Source organism: Ambystoma mexicanum, unplaced genomic scaffold (assembly GCF_040938575.1).
Source record: "Ambystoma mexicanum isolate Mex_15411 unplaced genomic scaffold, UKY_AmexF1_1 Mex_scaf49, whole genome shotgun sequence".
NCBI lineage: Eukaryota > Metazoa > Chordata > Amphibia > Caudata > Ambystomatidae > Ambystoma > Ambystoma mexicanum.
Genome location: NW_027182465.1, coordinates 869,474 through 893,554, shown reverse-complemented (window position 1 = coordinate 893,554; position 24,081 = coordinate 869,474). Strand labels below are relative to the sequence as shown.

Here is a 24,081-nt window from a genome sequence, read left to right as displayed (position 1 = left end):
TCATACTTTGGCGGTACAGTGTGAACGGTGCCGGTTCCATAACGGCACCGTTCACACCCTACCACCAAAGTTATAATAAGGCCCATAGTCTTGATTCTAAAATAAATAAATGGGTGTGTCCGTTTAACTTATAAAATTGTTCATGTGCTTACCAATACATACTAATTACTATGAATGGAACTGGATATCTGGTCTCTGGCAAGCTCACGTTTAGTCATGAATGAGGAAAAAGGAACAGAGGTCATGGGGCATGGCTCCATTACTTACACTGGCCTCAATGTTGTTCCTGGTGCAAAGCACATAGAGGCTTTGGACGGACCAGACACAGAGCCGGCCAACCGCCCTGCTGGCATAAATGTTTCTAGAGAACAGCTGCACTGGCATATGGATATCATAAATGAGTAAACTGTGGCAGGAAGGAATCCTTTAGAAATGCCTCTACTGGGAATTACATTTGTACAACCCCATATGGTAATTTTACTCTCAACATCAACACATAGGGATTAAAATACTGCAAATGTAAATTATTGGGAGCCCTCCTGAATAATAAAAATGGAGAAGGCTATATTCTCACATGGCATTTAGACTAAGCTTGGCACAACACATGTGCAAAGACTGTTTTGCAAAGGGAAAACATGGATAATGGCATCCATAAAACTGGAATCTCCAATATTACTCTAGAAGCCCGTTTCCAAGAAATGCATGCCTCACCTGGAGTGCCATCCTTGATGAATGCTGCAGTGTTTCCATTTTTTGTAGCATGTTCTACAGCACTACAGTTTTCTTTTCTCCTCAGGATCCCCTGTACTGTATTACACTATTGCCTATCTCTGTTGGAGCATTTAGGATTAGTAGATGGTTCCCTAGCCTGGGATCGACATGTGGGGGTGTGATTACACAAGGGAGGGTGCATGCCCACTATTAAAACACTAAATTAAAAGAAATTGGTTTGATGAGAAGGGCACAGAGAAGGTGTCAAATTATGTGGACATTTATTTTAGAAAAGTGACATTTTGTGAATAGAGTAGAAAGGGCAAATGGAATAGACATATCCTCTGTGTTGTGAGACAGTAAAAGGCATGAACATTTGGAAATTAAATGGTGCCTTTCAGTCTGAAATGAGAGTTGTGGGTGTAATGATATCACAGCTGTTCTCTAAATTCCAAGAAGGAATAGTGGACAAAAATGTTTATAAAATAAAGCTGGTCTTGGATAAACGGACATGTCTAATGTAAAAGTCTCCCACCAGGATTCATACACTGAGTGAAATGCTGTTGAAATGAATATTGAGCTTCAGCCAATATGCCACTGTGTTCACATTAAAAATAAATTGTTAGTAACTCCATTTGTGTTAAATCTTTTTCCCTGACTTTTTGTGTAAACTGCATCCTGAAACAGGCGATTCATTTGTTTTGATTAGTGGGACCACCTCTATTCCAGATTTATGCTGGAATGTATTTATTTTATTTTTGGATTTGGAGAGCGCGCTACAGCCCACAGGCATTGAGGCACTATAAGGACATGTAAGAGAGCTTGCTTGAGGGTTACAGGAGTGTGGCCCATGGAGAAATGCTTAATACAGTTTACTTGGTTACAGGCTAATAAGTTACTTTACAGAACAAACAGTCAATTAGTGACATAAAGAATACAGATACAAGAATGCATAGCATGATGGGATGGGCCATTCAGACAAATAGCCTGGTTTTGATGGCCTTCCGGAAAGCTGCATGACAATCAATCATCCTGATCGGGGCTGTGAGGGTGTTCCAAAATGTTGCAGCCCTGGTTGGGGAAACTGGAACCCCCAGCACGTGCTCTACGTGTGGAAGGTGCAGTGATAGGATTGGCATAGGCAGACCTAGATGGTCTGGAGGAGGTCTGTTTGGTGATCCTGTGTGCTAAGTAGGGGGGCGCCAGGCCATGAAGACATGGGCCAGTGCTTTGAAGACAATCCTTTCCTTGACAGGTAGCCAGTGTACCTGCCTCCTGCCCCCAGAAATGTGATCCCTGCGTGAGATGCCTGTTGCGGCCCCTAAGGCATTGTTCTGAGCTATTTGGAGTTTAGCCTGATTCTTCTGGGATGTCCCAACAAAGAGGGCATTGCAATAGTCCAGCCTTGAACCAATGATGGCCATTGTGATGGTGATGCAGTTCTGTTGGGAGAGGAAGGACCTTATTGCATTGATCAGTTTAGAGTGCTAGGCTGCGGAAGATGCAATGGCATTCGCCTGCCTATCCATGGTAAGGCTGGCTCGAGATACATGCATTGATCATTAGAGTGATAGGCTGTGGAGGATGCAATGGCATTGACCTGCCTATCCATGGTAAGGCTAGGCTCGAGATACATGCATTGATCATTAGAGTGATAGGCTGCGGAAGATGCAATGGCATTGACCTGCCTATCCATGGTAAGGCTAGGCTCGAGATACATGCATTGATCATTAGAGTGATAGGCTGCGGAAGATGCAATGGCATTGACCTGCCTATCCATGGTAAGGCTGGTTCGAGATACATGCATTGATCATTAGAGTGATAGGCTGCGGAAGATGCAATGGCATTGACCTGCCTATCCATGGTAAGGCTAGGCTCGAGATACATGCATTGATCATTAGAGTGATAGGCTGCGGAAGATGCAATGGCATTGACCTGCCTATCCATGGTAAGGCTAGGCTCGAGATACATGCATTGATCATTAGAGTGATAGGCTGCGGAAGATGCAATGGCATTGACCTGCCTATCCATGGTAAGGCTAGGCTCGAGATACATGCATTGATCATTAGAGTGATAGGCTGCGGAAGATGCAATGGCATTGACCTGCCTATCCATGGTAAGGCTAGGCTCGAGATACATGCATTGATCATTAGAGTGATAGGCTGCGGAAGATGCAATGGCATTGACCTGCCTATCCATGCTAAGGCTAGGCTCGAGATACATGCATTGATCATTAGAGTGATAGGCTGCGGAAGATGCAATGGCATTGACCTGCCTATCCATGGTAAGGCTGGTTCGAGATACATGCATTGATCATTAGAGTGATAGGCTGCGGAAGATGCAATGGCATTGACCTGCCTATCCATGGTAAGGCTGGGCTCCAGATACATGCATTGATCATTAGAGTGATAGGCTGCGGAGGATGCAATGGCATTGACCTGCCTATCCATGGTAAGGCTAGGTTCGAGATACATGCATTGATCATTAGAGTGATAGGCTGCGGAAGATGCAATGGCATTGACCTGCCTATCCATGGTAAGGCTAGGCTCGAGATACATGCATTGATCATTAGAGTGATAGGCTGCGGAAGATGCAATGGCATTGACCTGCCTATCCATGGTAAGGCTGGCTCGAGATACATGCATTGATCATTAGAGTGATAGGCTGCGGAAGATGCAATGGCATTGTCCTGCCTATCCATGGTAAGGCTTGGCTCGAGATACATGCATTGATCATTAGAGTGATAGGCTGCGGAGGATGCAATGGCATTGACCTGCCTATCCTTGGTAAGGCTGGGCTCGAGATACATGCATTGATCATTAGAGTGATAGGCTGTGGAAGATGCAATGGCATTCGCCTGCCTATCCATGGTTAGGCTAGGCTCGAGATACATGCATTGATCATTAGAGTGATAGGCTGCGGAGGATGCGATGGCATTGACCTGCCTATCCATGGTAAGGCTGGGTTCGAGATACATGCATTGATCATTAGAGTGATAGGCTGCGGAGGATGCGATGGCATTGACCTGCCTATCCATGGTAAGGCTAGGCTCGAGATACATGCATTGATCATTAGAGTGATAGGCTGTGGAAGATGCGATGGCATTGACCTGCCTATCCATGGTAAGGCTAGGTTCGAGATACATGCCCAGAGTCTTGATTACTTGAGACACTGTGATGGGAATGTTGTCTTAAATGATCATGTAGGGAGCTGATCGTGACTGAGGAGGTGGGGTCACGTGAAGGAGATGGTAATCGTTTTAGTGGATCAGTGGGAAAGAGGTGAACATGGTGGGAGGTGGTAGTGACGGAGGAGGTGGGGTAAAGATGAGTTGGTGCTTGTGTTCAAATTTGCAAGGTGTGCCCTTCCATACCTTAACCTTCATCAGCATTAAAGAAAAAATGGAGGAAATTAAGATAAGTGTTTACAAATCAATGGATTGATACAAAATAGTGTAATCAATCCAGTCAAGTAAATCCGCACTCTACATTTTCTGTTTTTGTATAAACATTTGCTAGCATGACCTGCCACTTTTCAAAAGCGATGGATGAACTTTCTTTTCGATAGGATTGTGCTAACTGTGGAGTCTGGAATAATACTGGGACATAAGTTAGACTGGCTGAAGACTTTTGTTATAACACCAACTGGGTTGGGAAAAGGCCTCGCTGTCCCTGCACTAGCAAAGTATCCCTACCTAAACTCAAAACTAGGGATCCGCCTGTGTCCGAAGTCCAAAACAAAACCACCCTTTGCCCAAAGTACTATTTGACCCTCGAACTCTAAACAAATGAATTCTATGGTGAAAAGGATAATGGGCCTCATTACACGGTAGGCGGTAAAAATCGCCAATTACCGGCATGGCGTAATTAGCGTGTCCGCCCTCGCAAGAGGCCGCAAATTGCGTGCCATTACGAGATCGCGGGCACGAGCCTACTGCCATGCCGGTAATGAGCCTACCGCCATGCCGCAAAAGTCCCCAAAAAGTCCCTTAACGGCATCGTCGAAAGCGCTGTTAGCACTCCCGACCTGCCGCCACATGCAAATAGCGGTTACTGTAATTTTGCGGAACTGGAAATAGCGTCATCGCACCGGAACGGGAAAGAGCACGGCGGCCATCTTTAAAAACACAAACCATTGCCATCCTCCTTATCCAGGACACCTTACCAGGAACCACGTTGGAAAATACACCAAGGACACCGTAAAGATGCCCAAAGCCGTTAAAAAATCATCTGAGCGGCAACGCAAGGAGAAATTTAGCAAGGAGGAGCTCCTTATGCTCACGCAGACACTAGCAGAAAATGCACAGGTGGTCTTCAATAATGACATGCGTCGGGAGACCATTGTGAAGAAGAAGGCCATCTGGGAAGAGGTAGCCCACAAGGTCAGCACGGTAGGCACCACAACCCGCACAGTTAAAGACTGCCGAAAGAGGTGGGATAACCTCCGGCTCCGTGTAACCGCAACCTGGCTACGGGCACAGGAGGAGGCAGTGAATCGCCAATCAAGCTCACTGAGTGGGAGGAGACGTGTGCATCAACTATCGGGGTGGAATCCATCGAGGGGGTTGGACAAATGGAGCATGTCGTGGCCATTTCGTCCGATGGAGGTGAGTGTATGCATCAAACAAGTGTGATGTTCCCCCCAATCATGTGTCCATATGAATGCCGTGGATCCAGCCACAAACAAACATGCATGCCATGACCACATACCCGTACAACACAGAGCCATTCATGCATGACCCACCCAACATCCCCATTACCTGCATCCACACTAAAGAGCCCTAAATGCATAGAACGGCATGACGTATTCATTTAGCTCAAGGCAGGTCGACCCATGACTGATGGTTTTCCACATTTCTCACCCGTACAGGATCACACACTGACACTGAGGAGGCACGCACTTCCACACCTGCTCCCACATCCAGCAAAAAACCCAGGAGGGATGCCACAGGGGACACCGCCACATCCGCAAGGGCAGCCAGAACGAGTGACCATGACCACAGGGACAAAGGCAGCCGGAACACCAGTTGCACGCATCCACAGGCCATGCCTGCTCCCGTCGTGGCACCCACGGAAGTGTGTCTCCCAGCAGGTGAAGGCAGCATCGAGGGAAAGCATTCTGCTGCCACCAGCTCAACGGGTGAGGCAGCAGCCACTGCCCCACCTTCAGATGAGGAGGAAACATCTGCCATTGATGATGAAAGCCAGCGCCCCAGACCAACAAGCCCCTTACTGGCAAGCCCGAGGTTCTCTTCAGGTCCGGGTAGTCATGGAGAATCACCCACCCCTGAAGGGCCATGGAGCCCCCAGGTATTCTCTTCTGATGCAAGTGCAATGGATCCAGGTGCATCAGCCATCCCACCAGCACCCACCATGCGACATGACCTCTCGTCCATCTTTCAGAGGCAGACCGAGATGAGTGGCCTAGTAGGGCAACATGTGGCAGAGACAGTCCGCCTGAGGGAGGACATTGCTACACTTGCACAGCAGACGAGGGAGAACATGGAGGCATGCACCAACCAAATCTGCAATGAAATGGTCCAACTGCGGCAGGCCATGAACCGCATAGCAGACTCAATTGAGCGTTGGTGCTCACAAAACCCTACCTAAAATATCCTCCCAGGAGGCCAGGGAAAGGCAGATGCTTCCTGACCCTGGGGGCGGTATTATCCCAGAGGATCACTGGGAGGAGACGGGGCCCAGGGGAACAGGAGGATTTCACAGGATTAGTATTAGCCCAGAGGATCACTGAGAAGAGAAGGGCCCCAGGGGAACAGGAGGATTTCACAGGATTAGTATTAGCCCAGAGGATCACTGAGAAGAGAAGGGCCCCAGGGGAACAGGAGGATTTCACAGGATTAGTATTGGCCCAGAGGATCACTGAGAGGAGAAGGGCCCCAGGGGAACAGGAGGATTTCACGGGATTAGTATTAGCCGGGAGGATCACTGGGAGGAGGAGGGCCCAGGGAAACCGGAGGATTTCACAGGATTAGTATTAGCCTGGAGGATCACTGGAAGGAGAAGGGCCCCAGGGGAACAGGAGAATTTCACGGGATTAGTATTAGCCTTGAGGAGAAGGGGAATAGGAGAATTTCACAGGATTAGTATTGGCCCAGAGGATCACTGGGAGGAGAAGGGCCCCAGGGGAACAGGAGGATTTTGTGGGAGTAGTCTTCCTCAAGGAAGAGAATATCCCTGATGCCAAAATATGAAATGGCTTGTCAGAGAGAGCTTTTATTTTCTCAAACTGACTGTCAGAATGGGGGTGAGGACTGTTAGGGAGAATTCTCTGTTTAGGCTGAATTTCCTAACCTAGTGAGTCCCCCAGCAGCTTTGCTGGATTTTTGGAGTTTGTTTTTTTCCATCCTGCCAAGAGTGAGACTCTTTTTCTCCCACTCTTGGACATGAATGTGTGTAATTCCTTTGAATGTCAATGTGTTCTATGGGCTATGGGGTCTTTTACTCCATAGGGTCTCATATGTTTTTCTATGTGTGTTACACCGCACCCTACGTGCCGTAACACTGGGGCGTCCTAGCGGACCTCCATCATAGACTCCATACCTGGGGACTGACTACTGTCACCCCGGGCATGTAAAGTCACCATTGGCTTTACTAGACCTAAATTTACTAACAGAACTAGTACAAACCATCCTATTGTGGACGTACTAGTAGGGGTAATTCGATTACTCCTGGGTCTGTTATTCGAGGGGGCACTGTCCCGTCCCCCCTCGTCGAGTTTTGGCTGGTGGCAGTGGAAACTACTTGTTATATTCGACCCCGAATATAACCCTATGGGATTCTTCCCATTGTTGGAGATTGATACCTTTTTCCTCATTAATCTCTAACATACCACGGGTTTACTTATCTTAAATAAGTCTATCGGATGGTATTTTCTGCCAGAACTCGGTTTTTAAAATGGCGTCTGTGTTCGTCTCTGTGACTCCTAAACCAAAGGTTGAGCCTTTTGTTCCACTTTTGGCGGGCTCCTGTACAGAGGCCCTCCAAAGTGGTGCCATTCTGTCTGGGTTACCACAGGGGTGTGGGAGGGGGTTTTAGGCACCCTGGACCGAGTTGCCTTGCCAACTCCGGTCGCACTCTGGTGTGATTGGCCCAAGTGGTGAGCCTCCCCGCTCACCACTTAGCGTCTTTTGAGTGACAGCTAGGCTGAATGAATGGGGGTTTTCTGCATAAAAGCAGGGCTTTTGGGACTGGATCTTCAGAAGTCGCCACAAGACCTAAGAATCCGAAGAGGTAAAGCTGAGCCGACCTGCAACGACGACACCTCCGGTGGAGCCCTGCTGAACCGTCTCACCACTTCCCGATGACAGAGGAGATCTCCCTGCCGGAGAGTCTCTTCCCCTGACTGGTGGGAACAACCAGTCCCCTTTGCTTTTTCTTCGCTCCAGGACGCAGTGGTCGAATTGCCCGGGCAGAGCCCTCAGCAACCGGATAGCCACTACCCCTGTACCGCGACCAAAAGGTGGTGCCTTGTGACGGAGCACTCCACGGCTGGTCTCTTCCCTGGTGGTGCAACGATCTTCAACTTTCCTTCGACGACGAGATCATCTCTTCTCTTGGAAAAGACCGGACGTGCATCCACCACCAGGAACAACTGCCCCCGCCGGAGATGTCTCTCCACAAACAAGGTACTGTGTCCGCCTGGCTTCCCTTGTTGCCGGATAGAGTGAGGTGTCTTAATCCTCGCCTCTCCATAGGGTTGCCTCCAAGCTTTCTCTAGCGTGTTGTTCTGAACTGGTCCAATCAGCCGATAACAATTAGCTACAAAGACTCGAACGCATTTCCACTAAGATACTTTTTGGGACATATCACCTCGCCTCTCTCCGAGTGGGCCGGGCCTCTGAACTTTTGGAATCTACAGTGGTTCTTGTCTTCTTGCCTGGCACCTTTGTTCTTACGAGTATTGGTATCGAGTTGATTTCTTAAACCCGACTTTTCTCTCCCGTCCTAACGTATACTAGAGTGCCATCTAGGTGAAAGCATACACCTCTGTCTGCAAATAAGTGATGCCGTTGAACCTAGACTTGTCGAACTATTGTTAGGGGGATTGATCTTTTCTGATAGTAATTGCGATTGAAGTTGTTTGCCATATTAGTGCCAGAGTGTTTAATATAGATGTGTCGTTATAAATACATACCTTTATATCTTTACACCGAAGCCTTGTTGCGTGTTTGCTTGTCTTACTGTGTAGAATTGCCCTATTTTGTATACTCCACATACTGTCTAACTCTTCTTGAGGGAAGTCTGACTGCTCAGCCACAGCTACCAAGTGAATATGTGTGGTACAGACTGCTACCAAGTGGGTTTACTGCCAAAGACCTGTAGTCCTAAATCTTTTGCAGTGGTTCCAGAGGGAACTGCACAGGTTTCTGCCTAACACTGGTGTACAGCGGTGGGATTTGTATTGAGTATACAGTTTAGAGTGCTTTTCGACACTTTAGGATAACTAACCACAAAGCTTAGCACTAAAAAGCAACTTTCAAAAACATGTCTACTATGGAAGCTTACAGTCAAGAATCCTTGTCAGGTGAAAATACTGAGAGTTTACGAGCTCTCTGTAGGCAAGAGAATCTTTCTGTAAGGGGCAAGAAGTTAGAACTAATAGAGAGATTGCTGGTGAACCAAAGTCTGGGTACTGGTTCAGAGGAACCAATTTCTCCAGCAAATGTAGATAACAGTGATGGTGTTGATCTAAATCATAATTCTGATGATAGTGATGAAGAGGCCGAAGAGGAAGGAGAGGCTAACGAAACTGTCTCCCCTGCTCCTCTACCTGCCTTACCAGCTGTACCTACGGGGCCCATACCAGGTCCCACATGTAACCCTGCTTATTTTGAACTTGAAAAAATGAAGCTCGAATTAGAATACAAACGGTTCTTGGCTCAATCTGAACGAAACCAAGAGCTCGAGTTCAGACGGATGAATGCCCAGGCTGAGCAGAAGCAAGCTGAGTTAAGACTCAGGGAAATGGAACTTAATCACGAGTTAGAGTTGAAAAAGTTGTCTGTGGAAAATGCTTCTCTCTCCTCTGGTTCCTCTAGGAGCTCCAGTCCCAAAAGACCATGGATGCCGAAGGAATTAGTGGGTATGTATGAACCGAGATTGGATGTGTTGGATTGGTTAAAGCTGTTTGAGTACAATCATGGGCTCCAGGACATCACCGGGAATGATTTACTTCCATGGTTGTTCTCTAGGCTCCCCCCCTGTTGCGACTGATGTGGTAATGGAGTTGGGGGAGGCGGATAAGACGGATTACGAAAGTGTGAAACTAGCTTTGATAGCTAGATTTGGGAGGACCCCTTCCCAGTATCTTAAGAGGTTTAGAACCCTCAAAAAGCATGATGGTACCCCTTGGGCTACCTGGGTGAGTGAAGGGTTGAAGAACTTAGAGGGATGGATTAAGGGTTACAAAGTGAACACTTATGAGGGTATGAAGAATCCTTTTATGTTGGAGTCTATTTATGATGCCTGTTCTCCTGAGCTCAGACAGCACTTGGCTGATTCGAAGGAATTGGATTCCCGGAAGCTGGCTAAGGCTGCTGATTTATGGGTTGCCAACAGGGCTACTCATAAGGATTCTGCGGCAACTCAGAAAAAGGATGAGGGAAAACAGCCTAAAAAAGACTCAAAAGAGAATTCGAATAACTCAAATTCCAAAGAGGGCCCCAAACAAAACCAGAAGGGTAAGCCACAAGGAAAACCGCAGCAGAATAGTGTGACTTCTGGTGCCAAACTGGAAGGAGGCCAGAACAAGCCACCATTCCAGAAAGCATTCGGTAAATGCTTTGTTTGTGGCTCGACTGACCACGTGAAAGGAGATCCCAGATGTAAGGGTAAACCTTCAGGGGTCCAGCTTGTCTCCTTAGCCTTCGCTCCAGAGGAGGAAGTCCAAATGGCAAGTGGAAACTTTCTACTGCTATCTGATGAACCCATCAGAGACTCAGCCAGCGTTTCTTTAGTATCTCTGGGGTTGTGGGAACAACAGAATTTAGATGTCTATAATTCTATCCCCGATAATACTAAAGAGTATTATAAGGACAGTGTCCAGGTGAATGGTAAGGAGACTCCTGCCATTAGGGACACTGGGGTCAGCATAACTGTGGTGGATAAATCGTTTTTTCAGGCCGAGGATGTTGCTAAGGCACCCAAACGCCTCACCAAGTTAGCTGGAGGGCCTGTGCAGATGCTTCCCCAATTACCAGTTCTCATCCAGTGTAACGACATGACTGTAAAGATACCTGTCAGCATACAGAGTGTGGTACCAGGATGCGTACTGTTGGGTAACGATTTGAAAACTCTCGGAGTTGTATCGCATACTCCCAGACCTCCTAGTAAACGGTTACAGGAGCTAACCAGACCTGTAAGAGAGAGGACCATGCGCGGTACTCTCCAGGAGATGATGAAGAAAGAAATCACTCCTGCTCCACTGGAATTGTCGGCAGCTGTCTCGAAGAAATCAGAAGCGAAAGGGAAACCTAAAACTTCTACCCCGAAAACCAGCAGCCAGCACTTCAGTGCAGCCAACGAGGACTTCCCCGCGGTTGTCCAACGTTACACCCGTAACTCCACCTCCAGCTGAGCCTGAGAGGGAGGTACAACCCTGTGTGGTAGAATTAGACTCTGAGGAAGAGCTAATGGAAGGCCAGGAACTCATTGGAGATCTGGATCCTGTTGACCATCCTGAGCTGCAGTCTTTACTGGCAGAAGGTGGACCCAACAGGGCAGACTTCAGTAAGGGACAGAGAGAATGTCCAACTCTGGAAGGTCTTCGCCACCAGGCAGAAGCACATGCTGAAGGGCAAGAGCCTGGGAAATACAGGTTGCACTGGGAAGATGGCCTCTTCTACAGTGAACCGACCGAGTCTGCACCTGGAGACTACAAACGACTTGTAGTACCCCAAGAGAACAGACCACAGTTCTTGCAGTTAGCCCACAAGATTCCTTTGGCTGGTCACTTGATTTTCAAGAAGACTAAGGAAAGGGTCTCTCTCTACTTCTCTTGGCCAAAGATGGGCGCCGAAGTAGAAAAACACTGCAGGAGCTGCCACACCTGCCAGACCTCTGGTAAGGTTGGCTCCAAGACTGTGGCACATTTAGTGCCTCTCCCAGTTGTGGGAGTCCCATTTGAGAGAGTAGGGATTGACATTGTTGGTCCCCTTGATCCTCCAACATCCTCAGGCAACAGGTTTATACTTGTTGTAGTAGACCATGCTACTAGGTATCCTGAGGCAATTCCTATGAGGACTGTTACAGCTCCGGCTGTGGCTAAGGCCCTCATTGGTATTTTTACTAGGGTCGGGTTTCCTAAGGAAGTAATCTGTGACAGGGGGTCAAACTTTATGTCCCACTACATGAAAGCCACCTGGAAAACCTGTGGAGTTACTTACAAGTTCTCAACAGCTTACCACCCACAAACCAATGGGTTGGTAGAATGGTTCAACCGAACCATGAAGAGCATGATAGGTGCTTTAGAGGAGCCCCTTAAGCGTAAGTGGGACCTTCTACTGCCATGCCTTCTCTTTGCTTATAGAGAAGACCCTCAGGAGGGAGTAGGTTATTCTCCCTTTGAGCTTCTCTATGGTCATCCCGTCAGAGGTCCATTGGCCCTGATTAAGGAGGGGTTGGAGAGTGCTCCTTCCCCCAAGCCAGTCAGAGTGACTGACTACGTGATAGGTCTCCGGAGGAGAATGTCGCACATGATGACGGAAGCAAGCGATAACTTGAAAGCTGGACAAGCATTGGTCAAGCACTGGCACGATCAAAAGGCTAACATGGTTGAGTTCGCTCATGACCAGCTCGTTTTCGTTATGATCCCAACAAGGCAGAGGGCCTTGCAAGACAAATGGATGGGACCCTTCAGAGTTGTGGGTAAACCCGGAGAGGTCAACTATCTGGTGGACTTGGGCAAACCCAAGGAGGCTCCGACAGTCTTCCACACCAACTGACTCAAAGCGTATGTCTCAAGACCTGATGTAGGAGCGTTGCTTCTAGCATCATCCGAGGAAGAAGAAGAGAGTGATGCTCTTCCGGATCTCCTCAGAGGCTTACCTTTGGACGAAAAAGTTGAAGGAGTAAATCTCTCTTCAACTCTGACACCCGAGCAACAAGAAGAGTGCAAGTCTATGTTAAATCAGTTTGCCTCTCTGTTCTCGCTTTCACCAGGCTTGACCCCTTGGGGCCAGCATGACATACTCACTGATGACTGTCTGCCAGTCAAAAGCAGAGGATACCGAATGTCAGAAAACGTACAAACCCACATCAAAGGTGAGGTCAGCAAGATGCTCGATCTCGGGGTAATAGAGCCCTCTACTAGTCCATGGTCTAGCCCAGTTGTGTTAGTACCAAAGGCTGGATCTAAAGAGCTTATATTTTGCGTGGATTATAGAGCTCTTAATGCAGTCACCAAGACTGATGCCCACCCTTTGCCAAGAACAGATGAGTTGGTGGATAAACTTGGTGCCGCCGAGTTCCTCAGCACATTTGACCTGACGTCAGGCTATTGGCAAATAGCCCTGACAGACCATGCCAAGGAGAAAACTGCATTTTCTACCCCTGTTGGCTTATACCAGTTTAAGGTAATGCCTTTCGGACTGCAGAATGCAGCTGCTACATTTCAACGGATGGTAAACCAGGTTCTGAATGGGATGGAGGACTTCTGCATGGCATACTTGGATGACATAGCAGTGTTCAGCAATTCCTGGGAAGAACATGTAACCCACCTGAGAGATGTTTTGCAGGCTCTTGGACGAGCCAATCTGACCATAAAGGCGAGTAAGTGCCAAATTGGACAGAGTAAGGTAGTCTATCTTGGACATGAGGTAGGAGGTGGAGAAATAAGGCCTTTGCTCAGTAAGATTGAAGCTGTGCAAAATTAGATAACACCTACTACTCAAACCCAAGTGAGAGCCTTCCTAGGCCTCACTGGGTATTACAGGAATTTCATAGAGAACTATGGGACCATAGCTTCTCCACTGAATGTCATCTCCTCGCCCAAATTTCCTAAAAAGGTTAGATGGAACGAGGAGTGCAATCAGGCTTTTGAAAACCTGAAAAAGGCTCTTTGCCAAGCCCCAGTACTCAGATCTCCTGATTACCGCCAACACTTCATTGTGCAGACAGATGCTTCGAATGTAGGAATAGGTGCCGTACTCAGTCAACTGGATGGGAAAGGTAGGGAGCACCCCGTTTGCTTTATCAGCCGCAAGCTGAAGGATCCTGAAACAAGGTGGGCAACAATCGAAAGAGAGTGCTTTGCTATCGTGTGGGCTCTGAAGACGTTTAGGCCGTACTTGTATGGTTCTACTTTTGTCATTCGGACTGACCACCAACCCTTGAGATGGTTAATGCAAATGAAAGAGGAAAACCCAAAACTACTGAGATGGTCGATCTGCCTGCAAGGGTTTGATTTCACCATTGAGCACAGGTCAGGGTGTCACCACCAAAATGCCGATGGTCTCTCTAGGATGTATGTCATCGACTAGAGGTATGAGATTCATCCAGGAGTGGATTAAATCCTCCTGTCCCTTAATCTGGGGGGGGGCGAGTGTTAGGGAGAATTCTCTGTTTAGGCTGAATTTCCTAACATAGTGAGTCCACCAGCAGCTTTGCTGGATTTCTGGAGTTTGTTTTTTTCCATCCTGCCAAGAGTGAGACTCTTTTTCTCCCACTCTTGGACATGAATGTGTGTAATTCCTTTGAATGTCAATGTGTTCTATGGGCTATGGGGTCTTTTACTCCATAGGGTCTCATATGTTTTTCTATGTGTGTTACACCGCACCCTACGTGCCGTAACACTGGGGCGTCCTAGCGTACCTCCATCATAGACTCCATACCCGGGGACTGACTACTGTCTCCCAGGGCATGTAAAGTCACCATTGGCTTTACTAGACCTAAGTCTACTAACAAAACTAGTACAAACCATCCTATTGTGGACGTACTAGTAGGGGTAATTCGATTACTCCTGGATCTGTTATTCGAGGGGGCACTGTCCCGTCCTCCCTCGTCGAGTTTTGGCTGGTGGCAGTGGAAACTACTTGTTATATTCGACCCCGAATATAACCCTATGGGATTCTTCCCATTGTTGGAGATTGATACCTTTTTCCTCATTAATCTCTAACATACCACCGATTTACTTATCTTAAATAAGTCTATCGGATGGTATTTTCTGCCAGAACTCGGTTTTTAAAATGGCGTCTGTGTTCGTCTCTGTGACTCCTAAACCAAAGGTTGAGCCCTTTGTTCCACTTTTGGCGGGCTCCTGTACAGAGGCCCTCCAAAGTGGTGCCATTCTGTCTGGGTTACCACAGGGGTGCGGGAGGGGGTTTAGGCACCCTGGACCGAGTTGCCTTGCCAACTCCGGTCGCACTCTGGTGTGATTGGCCCAAGTGGTGAGCCTCCCCGCTCACCACTTAGCGTGTTTTGAGTGACAGCTAGGCTGAATGAATGGGGGTTTTCTGCATAAAAGCAGGGCTTTTGGGACTGGATCTTCAGAAGTCGCCACAGGACCTAATAATCCGACGAGGTTAAAGCTGAGCCGACCTGCAACGACGACACCTCTGGTGGAGCCCTGCTGAACCGTCTCACCACTTCCCGATGACAGAGGAGATCTCCCTGCCGGAGAGTATCTTCCCCTGACTGGTGGGAACAACCATTCCCCTTTGCTTTTTCTTCGCTCCCGGACGCAGTGGTCGAATTGCCAGGGCAGAGCCCTCGGCAACCGGATAGCCACTACACCTGTACCGTGACCAAAAGGTGGTGCCTTGTGATGGAGCACTCCGCGGCTGGTCTCTTCCCTGGTGGTGCAACGATCTTCAACTTTCCTTCAGCGACAAGATCATCTCTTATCTTGGCAAAGACCGGACGTGCATCCACCACCAGGAACAACCGCCCCCGCCGGAGCTGTCTCTCCACAAACAAGGTACTGTGTCCGCCTGGCTTCCCTTGTTGCCGGATAGAGTGAGGTGTCTTAATCCTCGCCTCTCCAAAGGGTCGCCTCCAAGCTTTCTCTAGCATGTTGTTCTGAACTGGTCCAATCTGCCGATAACAATTTGCTACAAAGACTCGAACGCATTTCCACTAAGATACTTTTTGGGACATATCGCCTCACCTCTCTCCGAGTGGGCCGGGCCTCTGAACTTTTGGAATCTACAGTGGTTCTTGTCTTCTTGCCTTGCACCTTTGTTCTTACGAGTATTGGTATCGAGTTGATTTCTTAAACCCGCCTTTTCTCTCCCGTCCTAAAGTATACTAGAGTGCCATCTAGGTGAAAGCATACACCTCTGTCTGCAAATAAGTGATGCCGTTGAACCTAGACTTGTCGAACTATTGTTAGGGGGATTGATCTTTTCTGATAGTAATTGCGATTGAAGTTGTTTGCCATATTAGTGCCAGAGTGTTTAATATAGATGTGTCGTTATAAATAAATACCTTTATATCTTTACACCAAAGTCTTGTTGCGTGTTTGCTTGTCTTACTGTGTAAAATTGCCCTATTTTGTATACTCCACATACTGTCTAACTCTTCTTTAGGGAAGTCTGACTGCTCAGCCACAGCTACCAAGTGAATCCGTGTGGTACAGACTGCTTCCAAGTGGGTTTACTGCCAAACACCTGTAGTCCTAAAACTTTTGCAATGGTCCCAGAGGGAACTGCACATGTTTCCGCCTAACAAGGACAGTCATAATCCGTCATGTATTAGGAGGAATAAAACCCCTTTTAAAGTTAATGACATTCATAGAAATGAAAAGCTGTATGAGTCCCAGAGTAATAAGGAAGAGGAGTCTTTAAACGTTATCAATTTAAACTATGCAAAAGCCAATTTTTCTGTAAAGCCAAATACTTAATGGGATACTTATGGTACTTCTTCGGGAGTATTACACTGGTTAAGTTGCTGTTTCCATAGGAAGAGCACTTTGTGAGCGGCTTATAACTTCGCTCCCCCTGGACGAATCCTCACCAAACTTTGCAAAAAAAAGTATATGGCCCACTCTGAATGTTTTTGCAAAGTTTGGTGAGGATTCGTGCACGGGGGAAAAGTTATAGGGGGGGTCCCAAAATTTCACTTTTTCCCCTAGACTGAATGGGAAAAGAATTTTACTTGTGCCTACAGCCCAAACCGCTGGACGGATTTTCACCAAATTTGGACCAGGAGCAGCGGCTTGGTCCCGAAAGTGTGTCTTTGCAAATTTGGTGAAAATCCGTCCAGTAGTTTTTTTTAAAATGACCAAAAAGTAGGGCAAAAAAAATTAGTGATATCTGTGTTCGGTCCGCGGACGGACTTCCCTGTTCGCTCCGCGGACAGGACGATGATTGGGCCAGCAGCTTGCGTGATGTCCGCGGACATCTGACGTGCTCTCTCATTGGATGCGCTGAAAGCGTGCAGTGCGTCTGACTTCAGAGACGCCCGCCATCTTTCTTTCCCGCATGAGAGGCTTTGTCAGGTCAGCAGGAGCGTGTCTGTCTCCTGTTCCTCCCACCCCCGCTCATGCCCCGTGTCTGCCCCACCCCCCGCTCATGCCCCTTGTGTCCTTTCTGTCCCCCCCACCCCCGCTCATGCCCCGTGTGTCCTTCCTGTCCCCCCCACCCCCGCTCATGCTCCGTGTGTCCCCTGTTCCTCCAGCCCACCGCTAACGCCATCGCACACGGTGGCCAGCAGAGGGCCGAGGAGCGGGATCTGCCGCACAAACTCATGTCCCTGCGGCATGTCTGTGTTTTTGTTTGTCCCCCCCACCCCCACCCCCACATCATGCCTCGTGTGTCTCTCTCCCTCCCCCCCACCCCCCGCTCATGCCCCGTGTGTCTCTCTCCCTCCCCCCACCCCCGCTCATGCCCGGTGTGTGTCTCTCCCTCCCCTCACCCCCGCTCATGCCCCGTGTGTCTCTCCCTCCCCTCACCCCCGCTCATGCCCCGTGTGTCTCTCTCCCTCCTGCCCACCCCCCGCTCATGCCTCGTGTGTCTCTCTCCCTCCCCCGCTCATGCCCCATGTGTCTCTAGCCCTCCCACCCACCCCCCGCTCATGCCCCGTGTGTCTCGCGCCCTACCACCCGCCCCCCGCTCATGCCCCGTGTGTCTCTAGCCCTCCCACCCACCACCCGCTCATGCCCCGTGTGTCTCAAGCCCTTCCACCCACCCCCGCTCATGCCCCGTGTGTTTCTCTCCCTCCCCCCACCCCCGCTCATGCCCCGTGTGCGTCTCTCCCTCCCCCCACCCCCTGCTCATGCCCCGTGTGTGTCTCTCCCTCCCCCCCACCCCCTGCACATGCCCCGTGTGTCTCTCCCCCCCACCCCCCGCTCATGCCCCGTGTGTCTCTAGCCCTCCGACCCACCCGCCGCTCATGCCCCGTGTGTCTCTAGCCCTCCCACCCACCCGCCGCTCATGCCCCATGTGTCTCTAGCCCAAACAACCACTCCCCGCTCATGCCCCGTGTCTCCCTAGCCCTCCCACCCACCCCCCGCTCATGCCCTGTGTGTCTCTAGCCCTCCCACCCACCCCCCGCTCATTCCCGTGTGTCTCTAGCCCTCCCCCCACCCCCTGCTCATGCCCCGTGTGTCTCTCCCCCCACCCCCTGCTCATGCCCCGTGTGTCTCTAGCCCTCCCACCCACCCCCCGCTCATGCCCCTTGTGTCTCTAGCTCTCCCACCCACGCCCCGCTCATGCCCCGTGTGTCTCTAGCCCTCCTGCCCACCCCACGCTAATGCCTCGTGTGTCTCTCTCCCTCCCCCCACCCCCCACTCATGCCTCGTGTGTCTCTCTCCCTCCCCCACCCCCCGCTCATGCCCCGTGTGTCTCTAGCCCTCCCACCCACCCCCCGCTCATGCCCCGTGTGTCTCTATCCCTCCCACCCACCCCCCGCTCATGCCCCGTGTGTCTCTCCTCTCCCCCCACCCCCCGCTCATGCCCCGTGTGTCTCTCTCCCTCCCCCCACCCCCCGCTCATGCCCCGTGTGTCTCTAGCCCTCCCACCCACCCCCCCGCTCATGCCCCGTGTGTCTCTATACCTCCCACCCACCCCCCGCTCATGCCCCGTGTGTCTCTATCCCTCCCACCCACCCCCCGCTCATGCCCTGTGTGTCTCTCCCCTACCCCCCACCCCCCGCTCACGCCCTGTGTCTCTCTCCCCTCCCCCCACCCCCGCTCATGCCCCGTGTGTCTCTCCCCACCCCCCACCCCCTGCTCATGCCCTGTGTGTCTCTCCCCTCCCCGCACCCCCTGCTCATGCCCCGTGTGTCTCTCCCCTCCCCCCACCCTCTGCTCATGCCCCGTGTGTCTCTATCCCTCCCACCCACCACCCGCTCATGCCCCGTGGGCCTCTATCCCGCCCACCGACCCCCCGCTCATGCCCCGTGTGTCTCTAGCCCTCCCACCCACCCCCCGCTCATGCCCCGTGTGTCTCTATCCCTCCCACCCACCCCCCGCTCATGCCCCGTGTGTCTCTATCCCTCCCACCCACCCCCCGCTCATGCCCCGTGTGTCTCTCCCCTTCCCCCCACCCCCCGCTCATGCCCCGTGTGTCTCTCTCCCTCCCCCCACCCCCCGCTCAAGCCCCGTGTGTCTCTAGCCCTCCCACCCACCCCCCCGCTCATGCCCCGTGTGTCTCTATACCTCCCACCCACCCCCCGCTCATGCCCCGTGTGTCTCTATCCCTACCACCCACCCCCCGCTCATGCCCTGTGTGTCTCTCCCCTACCCCCACCCCCCGCTCACGCCCTGTGTCTCTCTCCCCTCCTCCCACCCCCGCTCATGCCCCGTGTGTCTCTCCCCACCCCCCACCCCCTGCTCATGCCCTGTGTGTCTCTATCCCTCCCCCCACCCCCTTCTCATGCCCCGTGTGTCTCTCCCCTCCCCCCACCCTCTGCTCATGCCCCGTGTGTCTATATCCCTCCCACCCACCCCCCGCTCATGCCCCGTGGGTCTCTATCCTGCCCACCGACCCCCCGCTCATGCCCCGTGTGTCTCTATCCCTCCCACCCACCCCCCGCTCATGACTCGTGTGTCTCTATCCCTCCCACCCAGCCCCCGCTCATGCCCCGTGAGTCTATCCCTACCACCCACCCCCCCGCTCATGCCCCGCGTGTCTCTATCCCTCCAACCCACCCCCCGCTCATGCCCCGTGTGTCTCTATCCCTCCCGCCCACCCCCCGCTCATGCCCCGTGTGTCTCTATCCACCCACCCCCCGCTCATGCCCCGTGTGTCTGTATCCCTCCCACCCACCCCCCGCACATGCCCCGTGTGTCTGTATCCCTCCCACCACCCGCTCATGCCCCGTGTGTCTCTAGGCCTCCCACCCACCCCCGCTCATGCCCCGTGTGTCTCTAAGACCTCCCACCCACCCGCCGCTCATGCCCCATGTGTCTCTAGCCCAAACAACCACCCCCCGCTCATGCCCTGTGTCTCCCTAGCCCTCCCACCCACCCCCCGCTCATGCCCTGTGTGTCTCTAGCCCACGCACCCACCCCCCACTCATTCCCTGTGTGTCTCTAGCCCTCCCACCCACCCCCTGCTCATGCCCCGTGTGTCTCTCCCCCCACCCCCTGCTCATGCCCCGTGTGTCTCTAGCCCTCCCACCCACCCCACGCTCATGCCCCTTGTGTCTCTAGCTCTCCCACCCACCCCCCGCTCATGCCCCGTGTGTCTCTAGCCCTCCCGCCCACCCCACGCTCATGCCTCGTGTGTCTCTCTCCCTCCCCCCACCCCCCGCTCATGCCTCGTGTGTCTCTCTCCCTCCCCCCACCCCCTGCTCATGCCCCGTGTGTCTCTAGCCCTCTCACCCACCCCCTGCTCATGCCCCGTGTGTCTCTAGCCCTCCCACCCACCCCCCGCTCATGCCCCGTGTATCTCTAGCCCTCCAACCCACCCCCGCTCATGCCCCGTGTGTCTCTATCCCTCCCACCCACCCCCCGCTCATGCCCCGTGTGTCTCTCCCCTTCCCCCCACCCCCCGCTCATGCCCCGTGTGTCTCTCTCCCTCCCTCCACCCCCCACTCATGCCCCATGTGTCTCTAGCCCTCCCACCCACCCCCCCGCTCATGCCCTGTGTGTCTCTATACCTCCCACCCCCCGCTCATGCCCCGTGTGTCTCTATCCCTACCACCCACCCCCCGCTCATGCCCTGTGTGTCTCTCCCCTACCCCCACCCCCCGCTCACGCCCTGTGTCTCTCTCCCCTCCCCCCACCCCCGCTCATGCCCCGTGTGTCTCTCCCCACCCCCCACCCCCTGCTCATGCCCTGTGTGTCTCTCCCCTCCCCCCACCCCCTGCTCATGCCCCGTGTGTCTCTCCCCTCCCCCCACCCTCTGCTCATGCCCCGTGTGTCTCTATCCCTCCCACCCACCCCCCGCTCATGCCCCGTGGGTCTCTATCCCGCCCACCGACCCCCCGCTCATGCCCCGTGTGTCTCTATCCCTCCCACCCACCCCCCGCTCATGCCTCGTGTGTCTCTATCCCTCCCACCCAGCCCCCGCTCATGCCCCGTGAGTCTATCCCTACCACCCACCCCCCCGCTCATGCCCCGTGTGTCTCTATCCCTCCAACCCACCCCCCGCTCATGCCCCGTGTGTCTCTATCCCTCCCGCCCACCCCCCGCTCATGCCCCGTGTGTCTCTATCCCTCCCACCCACCCCCCGCTCATGCCCCGTGTGTCTGTATCCCTCCCACCCACCCCCCGCACATGCCCCGTGTGTCTGTATGCCTCCCACCAACCCCCAGCTCATGCCCCGTGTGTCTATATCCCTCACACCCCCCGCTCATGCCCCGTGTGTCTCTATCCTCTCCCGCCCACCCCCTGCTCATGCCCCGTGTGTCTCTCTGCTGTTTCCCCCCACTCCCCGCTCATGCCCCATGTCTCCCTCCTGTTGCCCCCCACCCCCTGCTCATGCCCTGTGTCTCTTTCCTGTTACCCCCCACCCCCCTCTCATGCCCCTTGTTTCTCTCCTGTTACCCCCCACCCCCCTCTCATGCCCTGTGTCTCTCTCCTGTTACCCCCACCGCCTCTCATGCCCCGTGTCTCTCTCCTGTTGCCCCCCACCTCCCCGATAATGCCCCGTGTCTCCCTGCTGTTTCCCCCCACCCCCCTCTCATGCCCCGTGTCTCTCTCCTGTTACCCCACCTCCCTCTCATGCCCTGTGTCTCTCTCCTGTTACCCCCCACCCCTTCTTATGCCCCGTGTCTCTCTCCTGTTGCCCCCCACCCCCCGGTCATGCCCCGTGTCTCCCTTCTGTTGCCCCCACCCCCCGGTCATGCCCCGTGTCTCTCTGCTGTTGCCCCCACCCCCCGGTCATGCCCCGTGTCTCTCTCCTGTTACCCCCCACCCCCCTCTCATGCCCCGTGTCTCCCTCGTGTTCCCCCCACCCCCTGCTCATGCCCCATGTCTCCCTGCTGTTGCCCCCGCTCATGCCCTGTGTCTCTCTCATGTTACTCCCCACCCCCCGCTCAAGCCCCGTGTCTCTCTCCTGTTGCCCCCCACCCCCCCGGTCATGCCCTGTTTCTCCCTCCTGTTGCCCCCCACCCCCCGCTCATGCCCCGTGTCTCTCTTCTGTTACCCCCCACCCCCTCTCATGCCCCGTGTCTCCCTCGTTTTCCCCCGCCCCCCGCTCATGCCCCGTGTCTCCCTGCTGTTGCCCCCCACCCCCCGCTCATGCCCCGTGTCTGTCTCCTGTTACCCCCCACCCCCCCGCCCCCCTCTCATGCCCCATGTCTCTCTCCTGTTGCCCCCACCCCCGATCATGTCCTGTGTCTCCCTTCTGTTGCCCCCCACCCCCGGTCATGTCCCGTGTCTCCCTGCTGTTGCCCTCCCACCCCCCTCTCATGCCCCGTGTCTCTCTCCTGTTACCCCCCACCCGCCTCTCATGCCCCGTGTCTCTCTCCTGTTATCCCCACCCCCTCTTATGCCCCGTGTCCCTCTCCTTTTACCCCCACCCCCTCTCATGCCCCGTGTCTCCCTCGTGTTCCCTACACCCCCCGCTCATGCCCCGTGTCTCCCTGCTGTTGCCCCCCACCCCCCGCTCATGCCCCGTGTCTCTCTCCTGTTGCCTCCCACACCCCGGTCATGCCCCGTGTCTCACTACTGTTGCCCCCCACCCCCGGTCATGCCCCGTGTCTCTCTCCTGTTCCCCCCACCCCCCGCTCATGCCGTGTCTCTCTCCTGTTGACTCCCACCCCCCGCTCATGCCCCGTGTCTCCCTGCTGTTGCCCCCCACTCATGCCATGTGTCTCCCTGCTGTTGCCCCCCACCCCCTCTCATGCCCTGTGTCTCTCTCCTGTTGCCCCCACCCTCCGGTCATGCCCCGTGTCTCCCTGCTGTTGCCCCCCGCTCATGCCCCGTGTCTCTCTCCTGTTACCCCCACCCCCCGGTCATGCCCTGTGACTCCCTGGTGTTGCCCCCCACCCCCGCTCATGCCCCGTGTCTCTCTCCTGTTACCCCCCACCCCTCTCTGATGCCCTGTGTCTCTCTTCTGTTGCACCCCACCCCCGGTCATGCCCCGTGTCTCCCTGCTGTTGCCCCCAACTCCCCGCTCATGCCCTGTGTCTCCCTGCTGTTGCCCCCCACCCCCTGCTCATGCCCTGTGTCTCTCTCTCCTGTTACCTCCACCCCCCTCTCATGCCCCGTGTCTCTCTCCTGTTACCCCCCACCCCCTCTCATGCCCCGTGTCTCCCTGCTGTTTCCCCCCACCCCCCGCTCATGCCCCGTGTCTCTCTCCTGTTACCCGCACCCCCTCTCATGCCCCATGTCTCTCTCCTGTTACCCCCACCCCCTCTCATGCCCTGTGTCTCCCTCGTGTTCCCCCACTCCCCGCTCATGCCCCGTGTCTCCCTGCTGTTGCCCCCCAACCCCCCCTTTCATGCCCCGTGTCTCTCTCCTGTTGCCTCCCACCCCCCGGTCATGCCCCGTGTCTCCCTGCTGTTGCCACCCCACCCCCGGTCATGCCCCGTGTCTCTCTCCTGTTCCCCCCACCCCCCGCTCATGCCCTGTGTCTCTCTCCTGTTGCCTCCCACCAACCGCTCATGCCCCATGTCTCCCTGCTGTTGCCCCCCACTCATGCCCCGTGTCTCCCTGCTGTTGCCCCCCACTCCCCTCTCATGCCCCGTGTCTCTCTCCTGTTGCCCCCACCCTCCGGTCATGCCCCGTGCCTCCCTGCTGTTGCCCCCCGCTCATGCCCTGTGTCTCTCTCCTGTTACCCCCACCCCCGGTCATGCCCTGTGTCTCCCTGGTGTTGCCCGTGTCTCTCTTCTGTTGCCCCCCACCCCCCGGTCATGCCCCGTGTCTCTCTTCTGTTGCCCCCCACCCCCCGGTCATGCCCCGTGTCTCCCTGCTGTTGCCCCCACCCCCTGCTCATGCCCCGTGTCACCCTGCTGTTGCCCC

General features: G+C 53.5%; 2 pseudogenes; one reads left to right on the top strand and one right to left on the bottom strand.

The window, feature by feature from the left end:
- LOC138560838 (zinc finger protein 850-like) overlaps positions 1-24,081 on the bottom strand; it is a 571,653-nt pseudogene that overhangs the window by 139,847 nt on the left and 407,725 nt on the right.
- Positions 1-24,081, top strand: part of LOC138560846 (zinc finger protein 585A pseudogene) — a 241,092-nt pseudogene that overhangs the window by 44,386 nt on the left and 172,625 nt on the right.